The sequence below is a fragment of the Podarcis muralis genome, chromosome Z, assembly GCF_964188315.1.
Source record: "Podarcis muralis chromosome Z, rPodMur119.hap1.1, whole genome shotgun sequence".
Taxonomy (NCBI): domain Eukaryota; kingdom Metazoa; phylum Chordata; class Lepidosauria; order Squamata; family Lacertidae; genus Podarcis; species Podarcis muralis.
In genome coordinates this window covers 7,972,989-7,988,858 of record NC_135673.1, presented here as the reverse complement: position 1 = coordinate 7,988,858, position 15,870 = coordinate 7,972,989, and the positions used below count along the sequence as shown (strand labels likewise).

The 15,870-nt window shown below is 44.5% G+C and overlaps 1 long non-coding RNA gene across 1 annotated transcript in view; it reads right to left on the bottom strand.

Annotated features, from left to right (window-relative positions):
* LOC144326196 (uncharacterized) overlaps positions 1–15,620 on the bottom strand; it is a 60,929-nt gene extending 45,309 nt beyond the window's left edge. The window contains exons 1-2 of the long non-coding RNA XR_013391392.1: positions 15,387–15,620; positions 11,447–11,546 (exon numbers count right to left, since the gene is read on the bottom strand). This is a non-coding gene — a long non-coding RNA (uncharacterized LOC144326196). The remainder of the gene's footprint in view (positions 1–11,446; positions 11,547–15,386) is intronic.
* Between the last annotated feature and the right edge of the window lie 250 nt (positions 15,621–15,870).

Sequence of the window (15,870 nt, the reverse complement as noted above, 5' to 3'; positions counted from 1 at the left end):
ACATGATAGTAGTGGGTGGGGACATTGGCATAAAGTGGGTGGAGTAACACTGACTTTCTACACACATATTTCTCCATCCAGACAAGCAAGAGAACTTATCAAAATTCAAAAACACTTTCCAGACAGGCAAGAAACACTCGGGGTACAAAGTAGGAAGAGCCTATTGGCAGTTCCTCAGAATCTTAGAAGGATGGTTTACCTGAGAGAGGACATTCTCTGTGGCAGCCCCTAAGCTGTGGAACTCCCTCCACTTTCATTGCACAGCTTCTGGTAAATGCTGCAGATGCACCTCATGGTTTTTGACACTTGATGTATATATTTTTAGGACCAGCCTTCTTTTTATTATTGTGCTTAAAGTCATTTATAATATTGTAATCTTGAGTTTTAATGTTGGGACCTAAGGGTGAAGGGCAGATGGTGGTGATGGTGATGATGATGATGATGATGATGATGAGACTGTGAACTTGTCAGTAGCTCTGCACACCTCATGGAATGTTTTCTCTAATGTGTTAGTCTCTGGAACCTCAGCTTAGGGGGAAGCAAGTCATGGAATGTTGGAAAACAACATCCTGGAGCAGTGGCATAGCGTGGGTTGTCAGCACCCGGGGCAAGGCAAGTAATTTGCGCCCCCTAACCCGTGGATTTGTGCCCCCTAACCCTAACCCCCAGATGTTGTGCCCGGTGCGGCCGGCCCCCCCTGCACCCCCACGCTACGCCACTGTCCTGGAGTCAGCTACCAATGTACAATTGGTGAAAAATTTAGGCCAGGGAAGAGGAGCTGCCTCCAGACATTGCTGGACACCAGCTCTCATCATCCCTGATTCTTGACCATGATGGCTGAGGCTGGTGGGAACTGGAGTTCAGCAAACATCTGGAGGGCCACAGCTTCCCCATCCAAATGTGGAGCCATGGGTTCTCTTTGGTACCACCCACCCCATGGAAGGCTGTGCCACACAGCTAAGTCCAGCAACTTCACTGTGGGCTTTCCAGTGGCAGTGGTGCATGTCTGCATGTTTTCCTCAGAAAGCTTTTAGCATGAGTTGGCAGGGTCTGAGTTGTATTGTTGTTTTCTACAACTAGGTTTTGGGTTTTGCTTTGCTTTTTCTTCTGCTTTTTGATGGCTGTTTTGTTTTGGCTCTGCTGGCTTTTAGGTGAGTTTGGTTATGCTTTCTAGACATGGGACTGTTCTTGGTTTTGGTTTCAAACTGTTGGTTTTATGGGTTTTCTAATTCCATCTGCATTTCCATTTGATGAAATGTGAAAATGTGACATGGATAAATCATGATGCCAGCAGGCCCTGATGATGGACTCAGCATCTCATTCTGTGTAACATGCTCCCATTTCTTTCACTCCCAGGACCAAACTACATATTACATGTGGAGTTGCATGTCAAACAAAGGTAAGAAAACAAGAGCCTGCTGGGTCAGGCCAAGACCCATCTAGTCCAGTATCTTGTTCTTACAGTTGTCCTCCAGGTGCCATAATGGGAAGTCCACAAGCAGGACTTGAGCACAAGGGCTTTGACAAACCAGAGGATATCCAGAGGAAGGCAACCAGGTTGGTGGTCTGGAACCAAGTCCTATAAGGAATGGTTTAAAGAGAGGAGAAAAAAATGAACCCAAAACTCTGAGTTCTTGCATCTGCCCTATAAGAAGTCCTTAGATACAAAGAGATTCTAGAAGGAACCTCAAATGGGTGATGACATCAAAGCTTGGGAACCAGGGTGAACTATAAATGCCTGCTTGGGAGTCACAGGAAGCTACACTTCCTCTGCTCCCTGTTAGTAAATGATATCCTTGCCACTTAGATACGTATTACAGAGAGGACTCTCCTCTGTCACACAAGCATTCCCTGCTGATGGTTCTGTTTCAGCCAGAAGGGTGGACCACATGACCTTTGGGTCCCCTCTGTTGCCTCAGTTCTACTCAGTAGTTTCCAAACTACCGTACTTCTGTTATTCCTATGATCACATAAACAGATCTGCAGGCAGCACTATGTTTTGTTTTCTCATCGTTGGCCAGGATTTTTCCCCCTGCAGATTTTATATGAAGTCTTACAATGAGACAGTTTGAAATTTCTTTCGTCTATCCTGGGAGGCTAGACATTAAGTCAATGTATTTAGTCTGTGCTGCTTAATCTCCCCTCTAAAGTCAGGCGTGCTGCATTCTTCGTCATCATGGCCAGTTCTTTGTTCAATTAAAATGTAGAGAAGCTATGTTGAAATAAACATTGCAAAACATATTGCCTATTCCTTGACGCTGAGTCCATCCAAAACAGCAGTGACAACTGTTGACTTTCCTGGTCTTGACAATGCTCTGATTGGGTAAATAGGGGGAATGAGAGGCAACTTTATGGTATGAAAGGGTATATGTACAGATGAAATCGATTCAAGACTAGCTGGTTACATTTGCAAAAGGCACTGTGGGATGATGAGGTTTTAAATGGGTATGTCTTTGCTAACCTTCAGATGTATAGATGGAAGGGATTTTTCCCTCCATGACATTTATTTATTTCTCCTCTGAAACATGAGCAATAATCAGAACTAGACAACATAAAGGACAGTCTTGACTGCTGAAACGTTATGTAGGATTCGTTGATTGTAAACCATTAGAAAACAAATTCCAAGTCAGTGTATAATCGTATGTATTGGGGCTAAAATTTCTCGGAAAATTCTGAACATTGCTCTGAGAATATTTTTTTTTGGGGGGGGGAGGATTCCATTTCCCCCTCCAAAAACAAAAAAACCTGTTGAAGAATTTCAATGTCACTCCTACTTCAGGAGGCTGCTTGCTTAAATATTGCCACCCTCAACTTCTCTGAATAAGGATGGCTTGGGGAATTCTGGGTCCAGTTGGTTGGATCAGAGCTTAGTCACACTTAGTGAACCCATTGAAGTAAATGGAATTAATTTAAGCCCCATTGACTGAAGTGAGTTTACTCTAATTATCTGGATCCAACCCAATATGTGTAATATTGTTGATGGAAGCAAGAGGTTTGGCCCAAATCTATCAATTTCTCATCTTAGCCCCTTGTTTCTGTTACACACACACACACACCCCCAGCATGAACTAACAATAGAGTTTCATTCACCATTAACAAACGGAAGCTTTCTCAGAAGAGAATTATTCTAGAATATTTTAGCCCTCTCCCCAACATTTGGAAAATTCATCTCCCTTCCCAGAGAACATAAAGGTAAAGGGACTCCTGACCATTAGGTCCAGTCGGTTGTGACTGACTCTGGGGTTGCGGTGCTCATCTCGCTTTATTGGCTGAGGGAACCGGCGTTTGTCCGCAGACAGCTTTTGGGGCATGTGGTCAGCATGACTAAGCCACTTCTGGTGAACCAGAGCAGCGCACGGAAACACCGTTTACCTTCCGGCTGGAGCGGTACCTATTTATCTACTTGCACTTTGATGTGCTTTTGAACTGTTAGGTTGGCAGGAGCAGGGACTGAGCAATGGGAGATCACCCTGTTGTGAGGATTTGAACCGCTGACCTGTTGTGGGGATTAGAACTGCTGCTCCCCCCCCTCCACTGGGATAATCAGCAGAGGACTAGGAAACAGATATTATAGACAAGGAGAGGGTCGGGGATATGAAAGCAGGTTGGATCTTGGCAATATGGTGGCCTGTGCAATATGGCCAAAATTTGACTTTGCTGCCCTAAGCAGCCCTTGCACTGCCTTCCCAAAGCTGTGTAACTGATGTGCTGAGCTTAAGGAAGGAGGTGTGAGGGCTCTGGCAGGTCCTAGAGCCCTCCCAGCTCCTTTCCAAAGATGGGCAAGCACTAACCAGGCTTGGGGGAGGAGCAGACCTTGCCGGAGCCCTCATGACTCCTTCCCAAAGCAAGTGCTTACTGGACTTTTTGGGAAGGAGGTGAAAATTTGCCCCCTCAGCTCAATGCGCTGTGTGGAGGAACTGGTTGTGCTGCCCTAAATCTGCCTCTGATAAAAGGATTTGCAGAACTAAGAAGGTCATTTGGCAGTGCACAGAGGAGGCTACATGAGGGTGGTTCAGGGGAGACCTCCTCCAAACCTGCAGTCACAAATAGGTATGGGGGGGGAATTGGTTCTCTTTTTATTTAAAGGTAAACCTACCAGCTTCAGATTTCCTGAAACATTATGAGCATTGAAACAAAGTCACCCTCCAAAATTCACACTTCTCTGAATTTTGCAATGCAGTTATTCCCTCCCCCACCCCCACCCCAGTAATGTGCATAAATGCATAAACTGTGCAAAGGAATGAATATGTTTGTGAAAATAACATACAAATATGCATTATATGGGGTAACTGCTTTGCACAAATGTACATATTAGGGAAAATTGTGGAAATGTAGCAAACGGAACTTAAGATCTGAGAAAAAAGGGGGGAAGGAATGACATTGACACATTTGTCCATCCCTAATTGAGTCCCCCATGATATTCTTGCAGAGTGGCTGGTAAAATGTGGACTAGATGAAGTTATCATTAGGTGGATTTGTAGCTGGTTGCCTGACTGAACCCAATGAGTGCTCACTAGTGTTTTCTCATCATCCTGGGGGGAAATGGCAAGAAGGGTGCCGCAGGTTTCTGTCCTGGGCCTGATGTTTTTCAACATCTTTATAGATGACCTGGATGATGGAATCAAGGAGATTGCTCATCAAATCTGCAGATGACGCCATACTGGGAGGCGCAGCTAATGCTATAGAAGACAAAATCAGGATTCAAGATGACCTTAAAAAATTAGAGACCTGGGCTCAAACTAACAAAACCATTTTCAATAGGGACAAAGGTAAGGTTGGAGGGCCATCTGTCATCAATGCTTTAGTTGAGATTTCTGCATTGTAGGAGGCTGGACTAAATGACCCTTAGGGTCCTTTCCAAAACTACAGTTCTATGATTCTATTAGTTTACCAAGGAATTTAGGGTGCCAATCATGTTATTCATACTCAGGGTAGAACCACTGAAATTAATGGACACGACTAACTTAGGTTTCTTAATTTCAGTGAGTTTCCTCTGAAAAAAACTTCATTGGATACAACCCATATTTTCCCACCCCTCAATGCTACTAACATTGCATTGTTCCTTGTTATCAGGGTTTTGGACTCCAAGTCCCTTCACCCCCATCCAGAACTGAATATCATTTGCTGAAGAGCAACAATGAGGGACGCGGGTGGCGCTGTAGGTAAAAGCCTCAGCGCCTAGGGCTTGCTGATCGAAAGGTCGGCGGTTCGAATCCCCGCAGCGGGTTGCGCTCCCGTTGCTCGGTCCCAGCGCCTGCCAACCTAGCAGTTCGAAAGCACCTCCGAGTGCAAGTAGATAAATAGGGACCGCTTACTGGCGGGAAGGTAAACGGCGTTTCCGCGTGCGGCTCTGGCTCGCCAGATGCAGCTTGTCACACTGGCCACGTGACCCGGAAGTGTCCTCAGACAGCGCTGGCCCCTGGCCTATAGAGTGAGATGGGTGCACAACCCTAGAGTCTGTCAAGACTGGCCCGTACGGGCAGGGGTACCTTTACCTTTACCTTTAACAATGGACTATTGCCTCCATGCCTTGCTTATGAGTTTCCCAGGGGCACCTGGTTGGCCACAGTTGGAACACTAGATGGACCTTAGGCCTGATCTAGCAGGATTCTTCTTGTAACCTTAGAGTTGGGCTGAATGGAGGACTTTGTGAACCAAGAGGGGAGATATGACAGGAAGGAAGACCAGTAAGGGAAGGTTTTATCAAGCTATATAAGAGGTAGTCAGAGTGTATAGAGCAGGCATAGGCAAACTCGGCCCTCCAGATGCTTTGGGACTACAACTCCCATCATCCCTAGCTAACAGGACTAGTGGTCAGGGATGATGGGAGTTGTAGTCCCAAAGCATCTGGAGGGCCGAGTTTTCCTATGCCAGGTATAAAGGAAAAAAGGAACGGTCAACAAGGCAGGAATGCCCCCAAACTTACAAGTCTGGGCAAAATAGGAAAAACTCTGACACCATCAGTTAATCCAGTAACCAATCTTATCCTGTTTAACTTTGTGGTCATTTTCAGCAAACACAGTTTACCATTTCTTTTCTTTCTTTTTTTAAATTATTCAGTTGTTGTTATAATTATGTGCCATGCTTTACTCTTCTCAGTATTAGAAAAAGTTATCCATATTTAAGATGAAAAAGCAGCCAGGATCAGTAGGGTACAGGAAAGCACATTCATTCATGGGACAAACTCCAACCTAGCAATAAGAAAACAAGCAAACACCTGAAACATAATAGCTGCACCCGTTTAAATTTCTGCTTAGTTTAGCAGATTTGGATGGTGTTTTGAACACCGTTGCAATAGGCAATAAGGGCCCCTTTACAATAGGTTGATGTTTCTGTTATGCAGGTTAATAAAACAGGGCATTCATTTGACTTTTCCAGAGATACACCCCACACGTTCATTTAATCCAAAGGTAGGCTATTGAACAGGAGTGTTTCGTTAATGAATGGGTATTTTTCTGGACACTCTGGCCCAGGGATGGGGTGCCTGCAATATGTTGTTATATTCCCACCAGCTCCAACAAGCAAGGCTAGGGGCAGCGGGAGTGGGAGTTGCAGTCCATCAACATCTGGAGGGCAACTTTCATCAGCTCCAGCATACACGGCCAATGACAAGGGATGATGGGAGTTGTAGTTCAGCAACATCTGAAGGGCCAAGGATTTCCTACACATGAGCTGATGTTAATATTTGCATAGCATCCAAAATCTTACAAAGCAAAAGAGGCACATTCTTGATCACTACATTGCCAAGCTACTACACATTCTGTCCCCACAGCTCATAAGAACAACAGACCTATCTAATCCAATCTTCTGTTCCACAGAATTGCCAAGCAAATGCCTCTGAACCAGAGGCTGTTTATAGCCATCATAAAGTAGCCTCTGCTCCATTGCCTTCTGAAGCACAGAAATTATGTGGATAGGGGATAGGGGAATGAATGAGAAATTTTGTAGTGCCATTTTAAGATAATAGAACATCTAGCATGCACAAAATGTACCTGCCTCTTACCTATTAGCAGGTTTTGACATATAAAGAAGAGGATGATGATTAATTGCATTTATATCCAAACATTTTCTCCCACATCTCATTTAAGCCACACAATAACCCTGTGAGGTTATTTAGGATGGGAGGCAATGACTGGCCGATGCTCACCCTGAGGGCTTCATGGCTGAGTGGGGTGTCAAATCCAGGTTTCTTAAGTCCTAGCCGAACACCCTAGACACTACACCAAACTGGCTTAGAACCACAATATTTTCTGGAATGCCTCTCCTAATATGAACCTAACTGGACCCTTAGATAGTCCTCTAAGACTTTTCTACAAGTCTGAGGGAGGCTCAGAAGGTGGTAACATGGGAAAGAGGATCTTTTCAGTTGTGGATCCCAGTTTGTAGAAATCTCACCCCAGCAAGATCCACCTGGCACCTTCATTGACATATTTTGGGGACCAGGTAAATACTTGTATTTTCCCAGGCCTTTTGATAAACTGAGACGGCCTTGTTCCATTATTACTGGGACTTTCCCCCCTCTTTGCTGTATAATGTACAGTGGTACCTCGGGTTAAGAACTTAATTCGTTCCAGAGGTCCGTTCATAACCAGAAACTGTTCTTAACCTGAGGTACCACTTTAGCTAATGGGGCTTCCTACTGCCACCACGCCGCCACCATGTGATTTCTGTGCTCATCCTGAAGCAAAGTTCTTAACCCGAGGTACTATTTCTGGGTTAGCGGAGTCTGTAACCTGAAGCATCTGTAACCTGAAGCGTCGGTAACCTGAGGTACCATTGTATTTGTAGCTATGTTTTCCAATGTGTTGTGGATCATAGAATCATAGAATGAGTTGCAAGGGAACCCAAGGGTCATCTAGTCCAACCCCTTGCAATGCAGGAATCTCAACTAAACCATCCATGACAGATAATAATAATAATAATAATAATAATAATAATAATAATAGTTATTTATACCCTGCCCTCCCCAGCCAGAGCCGAGCTCAGGATGGCTAACACCAGTAAAATTGCAATAAAAACATAATGGGGGGCGGGGGGAAAAAACACCAATATAAAATACAGGTTAAAATGCAACTTAAAATGCAGCCTCATTTTAAAAGTAGCCCATAGATCAAAACCATAAGGGGAGGGAAACATAAGGGTCAGACTGAGTCCAAACCAAAGGCCAGGCGGAACAGCTCTGTCTTGCAGGCCCTGTTGTCAAGTTTCCCAAGGCCCTAGTCTCTTGTGACAGAGCAGTCCACCAAATGCTGAAAAGGCCCTGGCCCTAGTTGAGACCAATCTAACCTCCTTGAGGCTCAGGACCGCCAAAGTGTTGTCATTTGTGGACCTTAAGGTCCTCCGCGGGGCATACCAGGAGAGGTGGTCCCGTAGGTACGTGGGCTTTAAAGGTCAAAACCAGCACCTTAAACCTGACCCTGTCCTGCACTGGGAGCCAGTGCAGTTGGCCATCCAACTTCTGCTTAAGATTTCCAATGAAGGAATCAACTACCTTCTGAGGGAGTCCATTTTACCGTTGAACAGCTCCTACTGTCAGAAAGTTTTTCCTGATGTCTAGTTGGAATCTTCTTTCTTGCAACTTGAATCAATTGGTTTGGGTCCTACCCTCTGGAGCAAGAGAAAAGCTTGTTCCCTCTTCCATGTGACAGCCCTTAAGAAATTTGAAGGTGGCTATCATATCTCCTCTCAGCCTCCTCTTTTCCAGGCTAAGCATACCCAGCTCCTTCAACTGTTCCTCATAAGGCTTGGTTTCCAGACCATTGATCTTCCTGATTGCCCGCCTCTGCATATGCTCCAGTTGTCAATATTCTTCTTAAATTGTGGTGCCCAGAACTGGACACAGTATTCAAGGTGTGGTCTGACTAAGGCAGAATAGAGTGGGACTATTACTTCATTTTACTGCTTTTGAATTATGGTGCTGGAGGAGACTCTTGAGAGTCCCATGGACTGCAAGAAGATCAAACCTCTCCATTCTTAAGGAAATCAGCCCTGAGTGCTCACTGGAAGGACAGATTCTGAAGCTGGGGCTCCAGTACTTTGGCCACCTCATGAGAAGAGAAGACTCCCTGGAAAAGACCCTGATATTGGGAAAGATTGAGGGCACAAGGAGAAGGGGACGACAGAGGACGAGATGGTTGGACAGTGTTCTCGAAGTTACCAGCATGAGTTTGACCAAACTGCAGGAGGCAGTGGAAGACAGGAGTGCCTGGCGTGCTCTGGTCCATGGGGTCACGAAGAGTCGGACACGACTAAACAACAACAATTACTTCATTTGATCTGGACACTAGACTTCTGTTGATTCAGCCTAGAATAGCACTGGCTTTTTTTGCTGCTGCATCAGCCTGTTGACTCATGTTAAGCTTGTGGTCTGCCATGACCCCTAGATCCTTTTCACATGCACTGCTAGTAAGCCAGGTGTCCCCCACCTTATATTTGTGCATCTGGTTCTTTCTGCCTAAGAAAAGTCTCTTGGACACCTGCAGACTAACAAGTCTGATTAACAGCAAGAAGAATATTAGAGAAAAGCAGAAAAGGACAGAACTTTTAGCTTTATATATGCTGATTGGGAAGTATTTACTCAAATGTAAATTTCACAGAATAGAAACCAATTAATCCCCCAGGCAGATCACCCCAAATAAATCCTTGTTAACTTCCACACACACAAGATCATCTTGAATCAGCTTTCTATTAATTCACCCCTAATCAAATGTGCTTTGATGTGAAAAATCAACACATCTTCCCTCAAACTAGATGCAAGCAACCTAGCAGGGCACCTAGGACAAAGGAAGAGACAAAGACCTCTCCCACAGTTAGCTGGGGGTTTGGGGATAGATATATGCCATAAAATAATATCTATATCTTCATTAACTGTTTAAATTATTTTATTTATTGTATTTCAAAGCATTTGTAAACCACGTAAAGTTAAAAAGCTTTAAACAGTATAAAATGTAAAGGTAAAGGACCCCTGACAGTTAACTCCAGTCGCGAACGACTCTGGGGTTGCAGCGCTCATCTCGCTTTACTGGCCGAGGGAGCCGGCATTTGTCCGCAGACAGTTTTTCTGGGTCATGTGGCCAGCATGACTAAGCCACTTCTGGCGAAACCAGAGCAGGGCACGGAAATGCTGTTTACCTTCCTGCCAGAGCGGTACCTATTTATCTACTTGCACTTTGACGTGCTTTCGAACTGCTAGATTGGCAGGAGCTGGGACCGAGCAACGGGAGCTCACCCCAGGGATTCAAACTGCCAACCTTTTGATTAGCAAGCCCAAGAGGCTCAGTGGTTTAGACCACAGCACCACCCATATCCCGTTTAAACAGTATAAGAAAATACAAGTTTATCACAACAAAATTATATCATAGAAACAGAAGGCTACAGTCAACTATGTCCCACCCAGTGTAGAACCGCCGAAATGAATGAACATGACTAATTTGAGCTGATTTATTTCCATGGGTCTATTTTGAGTAAGGTGTTTGTTGGTGGCAACCTAAAAACCAGCATTGTGAAAACAAGAATCTACACACATGCCTCACTTGATTGTGTTTCACATGTATTGCTCCTTATGAAGATGTGGGTGCAGCTACAGGCAGCCTGGATACTTCTAGGGGAAAGAAGCCCCTGACCACCACTGCCCCACTTCTGGCCATGTGAGTGGAGCTGACATGGGCTGGCTATGGATTTCCCCCCTCCTACAGCTGGGTGGGGACGCAGGTGGCGCTGTGGGTTAAACCACAGAGCCTAAGATTTGCTGATCAGAAGGTCAGCGGTTCGAATCCCCACGACGGGGTGAGCTCCCGTTGCTCAGTCCCAGCTCCTGCCAACCTAGCAGTTTGAAAGCACGTCAAACTGCAAGTAGATAAATAGGTACCGCTCCAGCGGGAAGGTAAACGGCGTTTCCGTGCGCTGCTCTGGTTCACTAGAAGCAGTTTAGTCATGCTGGCCACATGACCCGGAAGCTGTCTTCAGACAAACGCCGGCTCCTTTGGCCTATAGAGCGAGATGAGCGCGCAACCCCAGAGTCGGTCACGACTAGACCTAATGGTCAGGGGTCCCTTTACCTTTTTACAGCTGGGTGGGGAATTGGTTTAATAGACTATGGTATAGTGTGAACATAACTTCTATATGCACCGGGAAATTAAATATATATATATATATATATATATATATATATATATATATTTGCTTTCGTAGATTTTCACGGGTACAGGAATGCAGGTTTTGGTGTCCTCGGGTGTCTTCCCGTGTAAAAGTTGGGGTGTCTAGGCGACGTTTCGACGAGGTCTCACTCGTCATCTTCAGGCTGGTGCTTTCGGCTTCTTGTTACAGCCTGAAGATGACGAGTGAGACCTCGTCGAAACGTCGCCTAGACACCCCAACTTTTACACGGGAAGACACCCGAGGACACCAAAACCTGCATATATATATATATATATATAGTGTTACTCACTTTCTTGCTGTATTCGCTTTATTGCGGTCCTCTGGAACGGAACCTGCAATATCTCCAAGGTATGCCTGTAGTTCATGGAAAGCCTTGCCAAAAAGGTTTGCTGTAGAATCATAGAAATGAAGAGTTAGAAGGGGCACTGAAGCTCATCTTTTCACTATGCCTGAAGCAATGAATAAATGATTCTTCACACATGGACAGTGCTGCACTAGAAACCCTATGTGGGATTGGGACCCTAGCGAGAGCACTGCCCTAGTGTGGCAGTGGAGCTGAGAAAGGTTCTTCCCTGAAGCCCTGCTGTTTCTGTTTCAGCATTTAGTTCAGAATCATGAGGACTGGAATGTTAGGTGGGCTACAGTTCAGTAACAGAGCAGAAGCTTTGAATGCATAAGGTCCCAAATTCATTCCTACACCTGCAGGTGGGGTTGGGAAATAGCCTTTTCTGAATCTCTGGAGAGTTGCTGTCAGGCAGTGTATCCAACACTAATCTAGACAGGCTAATGGTCTACCTCAGAACAAGGCAGTGGATACCTTGTTGGTTTGTTGGTTTGTTTGTAAAACTGCCTCTGCGTGAAATCTGCTTTTATGCTGTACATAAAGATATTTAAAGTTACATTAAAATTTACTTTTAGAATTTTTTATTAAAAAAAACACCCAACATTACTTCAAAACAGATATATTAAGTTACTTTGGACAAGTGGCATTGCATACAAAAATGCGCATTTTAGGGGGGGAAATGCACAGAAAAATGAGTATAGATTTTCATGTGTGCTGGTAGGGTGGAAGGCAGGAGACCAACAGCAGGTGGCACCAGAGCCGATGACAGGCAAAGTCAATTCTTTCTATGTTTGCCCCCATCTTCCTCCCTGCTGAGTTCTGCAAGGACAACACTGAGACTGAGGAGGAGGAAGAAGACAGGCAGGGTCATCTGCTGGGCTGATTGTTGGAAGGCAGGCAGAAGAGAGCAGGCTGAGGTTGGTGGGGCAATGCCCCATTTGTCCAAATGAGCCAGCCTCCACTGCCCTATGCATGGAGCTGCTTCCCAGAACACCTGTGGAAGAGCTGTAGAGCATATGTGGTAGAGCATCTGCTTTGCATGAGTGTCTTCCACTAAACAGCTTGCATTCTCAAACAGAAGTCAATGCCACCTGACAATAAAACATAAAAATTCAAAATACAGCACAACTAAACAATAAATCGGCTCAGAAGAGCCCTGCTGGACCAGGTCAAAGCCCATCTAGTCTAGCACCCTGTTTTCACAGTGGCCAACCTATGGGAAACCCACAAGCAGGAAATGAGATCAACAGAATTTGTAGTTCCCCGCAAATGGCATTAATGCCTCTAACAGTAGGGTAGAATACTACCATTGCAGCTACTAGCCATTGATAGCTTGATCCTCTATGAATTTGTCTAATCCTCTTTTAAAGCCATACAAGTTGGTGGTCATCATGACCTCTTGTGGTAACGGATTCCATAGTTTAGCTGAACGCAGCACAAAGAAGTACTTTATCTTATCTGTCCTGAATTCGCCAACATTCTGCTTAAAAAGTGAAATACAGAAATAGAATATTAAAAACAAAACAAATAATAAAAGCAGAATTTAAACATTTAAAATACAATTCAATAGACTTAAATTGGGAAGGCTTGGGAGAAAATAAAAGTTATGACTTATTTGTATTGAATTGGATTGTTATAAGATCTTGTGTATTTTGTTGTTTCTTCAGCTTGCAAACAGCCTTGCATCTAGCAATATAAAAAGGTGGTATACAAATGAAAACTGAAATAAACATTGGGGGAAAAGTCATGAATGGAATGGTATTGGGAAGAAATCAAGATGACAAACTTTTTTTATAAAAGAATGGAAATGATTTGTGGAATATTTGCAAACAATTTGTAAACAGATAAGAACATTGGCAGGATTATTGTAACAACCTGCAGTTTTATAAGAGTATATATTTAAAGTAGATGAATAAATGAGCAAATTAAGTTAATTTGGATATACAGAAAATATCAAAAATAAATTTAAGGAACCACAGAAAGAGGGGGAAGGAAGTCAAGTTTTGAAATGTTAAAACGATTGTAAAATTTTGTTGAAATGTATAAAACTGAAAATAATTATTAAAAAACTAACGAAACAACAACAACGAAGTGCATGTCTGACTATACTTTGCTTTCCCTCGCCTCTTTATCATGAAACTCAGGAGGACATGATCCTCCTAAGTTTCTGAGTACTTCCACTCTGTCAATCAGTTCCTCCCTGTTGGTGTCAACCAGGTCCAAGATGTAGGATGTGTGCTGGATTCTCAGATACCCTGGTCCAGAACTATTTAGTGTTTTGTACACCAGTAGTAAAGCGGCTCAGTAGAAATTTGGCAGACAGTAGAATGCTTTCAACTGAGGTGGCTCATGTTGCCAATAGGTTGCCCCAGAAACAAAGCTCTTACCATGTGGGTTGAAATGCAGAGCTGCAAATTGCCCTGGGAGGGAGGGGGCACAGTGGACTGCCCCCATGCCACAGTGGAATCTGCTATCAATGTAAAGCAGTGACAGGGAGTTTGAAGCCCCATGGTATTGGGGTAAATGAACCAGTCTCCACTTGTTGTACTGTAGCAACATTTGCCCTTGGTCCATCTGATATACCTATCTCAGTCTGCCCTTGGCCAGCTCCCACCTGCCTGCCTTCTTACATCAGGTTAGTCCAGGAGCAGTTGTCAGCTTCTTCCTCCTTAGTCTCAATGTTGCTCTTGTAAGCAAGAAGCATGGGGACAAAAGATGAATTAGTTGGCTCCATGTGTCATTGGCTCCTGGTCCACCTTCTACTTGGGCTTCCTACCTACTGCCCTGCCAGTCCCAACAGGCACCAGCCACCACTCACTGCAACTCCCATCATGCTTGACTATTGACTGAGCTGGCTGGGGTGATGGGATTTGGAGTCCAACAATATTTGCAGGGCCACACGTTCCCCATCCATGGTTTAAAAGCAAGAAAGAAATGTAGAAGGCAGCCCATTTGGGCCACCTTATAAAAACCTAAGTAAAAGGGAAAAAGTGTGTGTGGGGGGGTGTTGCATAGGGTTTATTATTATTAAATAGATATTGATGCAGAATAAAAATCAGGAACCTTTAGGGACACGGGTGGCGCTGTGGTCTAGGAATTCTGGGAACTGTAGTTTACCGCTCACGGTCATTACAATTGTCAGCATCCTTATCAAACTACAGTTTCTAGGGTGTTGTGCATTGTGTGTATGCACCCCACTATTATAATCTATAAAGTAGCTTTATCGATTATAAAGTAGCTTGCACAGTGAGACTTGCGCATTTGGTGCACATGTAGGCTTGCACATTTGGGGAGGTATCAGTCTGTGGGAAATGCTGGGCACAAGACTTTTGGGGCTATTAAAAATATAGCCAAACCAGCACCCCCATTTGCACAGAAGACCAGAGAGAATGATTTCTGAAGCAGAAAGTGAGAGAGACTGAGACTGATGGCAATCCGATCTATATTTCCTAAAAGTGGCAACGAAAAGCAAAACAAATCCCTTTCCAGACTGTCTGTGCTCTGGGGCTGCCTCTAGAAAGGTGTTATAGGGTTGCTGCTATCCTCCCCTACGCCCCCCACACAGAGACACTCCGCCCCGGTTGAAGGGTAATTAATGGACACGTGAATTAACGAGATGGGGGGGTGTGTGTGCCAATATTCTATTCGTGTGTTTTCTGAATGGGGTTGTAGCTGGTGCCTTTGAAAGACTTTCTCCCCTCTCTTTTCCACTTACTTAGGAGGAGGATTGGGAAATCCTCTTTGCTGCCATCAGGGGGAGCATTTGAGGTCTTTAAAGAAACATATATATATACACACACACAAAACAAAACAACAATCCCGCACCCCCAAAAAACGTCCCAGCTGAGAAACAGATCCACAAACGAATAAACGTTCAGTGTCTTACCTGTAGCTACCACTCCGCTTAACGGAAGCAGAGGAACAACTCAGGAGCTAAAGAACAAATCTGATATTTGAATTAAAAAACAACAACACAGTCTCCAACATCAGTGTTTTAGTTTTTCTGAATGAAAAGCACAAATTAAATCGATGAGAGATTTCTTTTTCTTGGGAGAAGGAGAACCGAAGAGGCAAACCCTCCGCACACCTATTCGTTTTCCTTGCTCCAGCTTCTGGAAGGGCAAACGGCTTTCCCCCTCTCCCTCCCCCCCCCCCCCCCGGCGATCCGATGGGAAACCTTGGATGCAACGCTCTGGGTTAGCTGCACCGTCTAGCTGCTCCGAGGGGGGACCACGAAAGGGGGCAGCTCTGGCTGGCGATTTCATAACTTTTAAAGGAAATAATATTGGTGGGGGGGTTTAATACAGAGGGGAGAGGGAGAGGGAGAAAGAGAGAGCGCGCAAAAAGAAAGAAAGAAAGAAAGAGAGAGA